Source organism: Macrobrachium rosenbergii, chromosome 56, assembly GCF_040412425.1.
Source record: "Macrobrachium rosenbergii isolate ZJJX-2024 chromosome 56, ASM4041242v1, whole genome shotgun sequence".
Classification (NCBI taxonomy): domain Eukaryota; kingdom Metazoa; phylum Arthropoda; class Malacostraca; order Decapoda; family Palaemonidae; genus Macrobrachium; species Macrobrachium rosenbergii.
Window position 1 is genome coordinate 23527446 of NC_089796.1, and position 3440 is coordinate 23530885.

The 3440-nt window shown below is 36.9% G+C and overlaps 1 non-coding gene across 1 annotated transcript; it reads right to left on the reverse strand.

The window, feature by feature from the left end:
* Positions 1-1861: 1861 nt before the first annotated feature.
* On the reverse strand, positions 1862-2067 carry LOC136836777 (small nucleolar RNA U3). Its single transcript, XR_010852478.1, has one exon. It is a non-coding gene; the product is annotated as a small nucleolar RNA U3 (small nucleolar RNA).
* Between the last annotated feature and the right edge of the window lie 1373 nt (positions 2068-3440).

Genomic DNA, 3440 nt, shown 5'->3' on the forward strand with positions numbered 1-3440 from the left:
GAATGTGATTTCTAATATTGGGCAATGGGATGCACTTATTATCTACTTCCCAGTCAGAAATGTAAAACTGACAACGTTGATGGTGCACAGCATATATACAAGACGCTTGTCAATCGTGGCACAAAGCATATGCTATGCTTTCTCCAGTATGTTCTTTAAAGTAAATACCTTGAACTTGGAATTCAATCTGAGGGTTTTAGGTTACATAAATTGTATTCCATGGTGTCAGCTGAGTATGCTGATATTTTGAGCCTTTTCATCAAGGAAGATTACCTTGCAAAAAATAAGCTGTCTGATAGATCCTAGTGACAAGAGCATCCATAAACAGTTTCAGTGCATATATCTGGGTGGAAGAACAATGTCTCTGCTGGAGTAGTAGCCTCCCTAGAAACTCAAATATAAGTGACCGATTTAAAATGGATCCCTAAATTTTTAATCGAATTATGCAAGTAGATTAAGCAACGATTTCCTTTCAAAGAAAATGACATAATTACAGGGCCAAAAGTATTAGACCCAAAGATTGCATCAAGCCTTAGTTCACCACCATCCATTGCAAATTTGTTACTCACATTTCAAGTCTGGCTTGTCTCTGAAAACGGACTTAACACCTCTGATGATGACATAGGGCTTTCGTGTTATGAAAAAGAACATATTGCCATAAATGATGACATGAACATTTCGAGTTTTGCACAGGTTGCGAGATATCAAAAATGGTTTAGGTCAACTAAATATGAAAACCTGTCCACTTTCATGACAAATTTAACTTTATTTTCACACTCGTCAGCTTGCGTAGAAAGGATCTTTTCCCAAGTGAACTCAATTAAAACAAAGAGTACCAGCAAGGAAATCAAATACAACAAGAGACAGAATCTTAAGCTAAGCAACTAAGTACAACAAAATATAATAATTCGCGTAACATGGCAAACTAAAAAAGAAACTGCTGAAAGATTTCAAGAAGGAGGCGCATTACAGACGTTATTCATAACGACTTAAAGATGCTAAGAATTCTGCAAGTTAAGTAACAGTATATGAAGCTAGTGACAGTGAATAAATAAATTTAAGTATTAAATAATGTTGTGTATATTTGATACTTTTACTCGAAAATTAAATAATGTTAAATCTACGAAGTAATAATGAAGGGGCGCGTGATCAGTTTTCTTTGTAAATCATCTAGGTTTTCTCTTACAATCAGAGTTTTACTAAAACCCTCACTAACAGCCTAGTCACGGCTAGGAAATCAGCAGACGGAAACCCACAGCACACGAAACTGTAACCGCGCCAAAATGTTCAATTTTTTACTAAAAACTACACTAAAAACCTAGCTGGTTATAAATAGTGATATTTCCCGTGTCCAAACATTAGGAATACCCAGTCTAATCGGAATCACTCCATAGCTGTAAGCAAGATTATTTTTAAAAAATTCGGATTTGGCAACAGAAAATTTAAATTTAGAATAATCACATATTTTCTGATAAAAATAATTGTTGAACAATGACACTCACAACTTAAGACAGTAGAGTGCAAACCATTTACCCAACACAACTGAAATCCAACATTATCCTATGTGACACTGCAAAAATGATGGACACTTATGGAGGGATTTATCTATAACTTCAAGTCAAGACCACTTTGCAATAATAAAGTACACAACATAGGTTAAAATGAAGTATTTTGAAAAGGCAAAATTACGGGAGGAAAAAATTAACTGGAAAACTGACTGGAGTTTTCAAGTTGAAAAATAAACCACTTATGTGGGGGGCTCCTATAACCTATTGAGCCATAGGGAATTGATTGGAGGATTTTATCCCATGAAGGGAAATTTAAAAGAAAATCATAGAATCCAATAGTGGATTGGAACTCAACCACTCAGCCTGTGACGTCCTCCTCCACTCAAGGGCGAGCCCATGAGGGAACGGTCTTCAATGCTCAGGAGTAACTGAATACTCAAGAGCCGCTTCCCGCTCAGAGGACGACACTCAACCTCGTCATCGTGGTTGAATTCGTTGCGAGTTTTGGACTTAAACTCGTCAATCACACTATAGAATTGATCCTATGTAGTATGATCATACCTTCGGCCTCAAAACTTTGAGATCTCATCACACAAGATGCTGACTCTCTTCATTATTAGAGATAATTATGTTAATAATGATTGGATAGTAATGTATTTATAATGATTAATGGTTTATTACTGTTGTTAACATGTTTTCTCTAATAATATTAAATGCATAAATTTCACAATGGCGTCAAAGAGTGAGAAAAATCTTCAGATCAGAAATTTTATCAAAAAAACGAATAGGGATTACAATTTCTTACCAGTCGAAACAACCTTGGCTCAAGTTAAAGCAGCACCACTTCCACCCTGCCCACCATTTTAATGATTTGCATCTTTATAATATTAATTTGCTTGTGTTTATAATCGATATTACATCAATAATTCAACATTTTGAATTTTTTTAATGATTTCACTGTTGACTAAACATCAAAATACGTCAATGGTAGCATAACGTGAATCTACTGCATAAGCTAGAAGTATGACGGCTGAAGGTGGAGCCGCACTGAATTACTACAACAGTAACATATTTGTATGATATTGAACGCTAACTCTTCCTAAACAGTATTAGTGTGTCAACTAAACATATGGGAACGTGTGAGTCGTGTTGCTTTGTTCATATAAACATCTGATATGTGAATGGCAAAGATAAGACCAAATCCTTCTTGGACTGATTTGGTCAAGTTGTCCACGTTAGTTTTCCAAGTCCAACGCATTCTTTCTGATCTTTGGAACTTAATCTGAATACAATTCGACAGTTGTGGATGCTAATCTTCTACTGTTACCGTGCGACGTTTTTCAAAACACATTATCTCTCTCTCTCTATTTTCATACAACTAGTGAATGGGCCACAACTGACAACTTCAACACACGTGAACACCTGTTGGTCCAAACAGAACAAACTGTCCTATCACAAATGAAGCGGAAGTATCGTACCTCTGGGAATCTGGATGGATGGGAATGTGAAATAACGCACCCTTTAGATCTAGCAAAAGCATGAGGTTGCTTTCTCTGACAGAAACCAACATGGAACATGGGGTTTCCAACTTGAATAGAGTCTCGTACGAAATCGTTCATCAGCAAGAAATGATGATCAATGCCCAGACTCCTGTCGCTTTCTCCAATACGAAAATACACTATAAATGGCCTGGAGAGCAGTAACCTACAACTTCCAGGACATCCTTCTCCATCATTTTTGATAAGTCTAGAGGGTAAACAGTCAACAGGATTGTTCTGTGAGAGAGAGGAGGGTGACGATCCTTGAAAGGAAACCTGCAGCCGTCCCAAAGAACATGCATTAACCAAGGTTCCGCCACGGTAATAATTGGGTGGAACTTTGGTTGTGTTCTTTGGGGCAGCTGCAAGTTTCCCTTCAAGGATCGTTACCCTT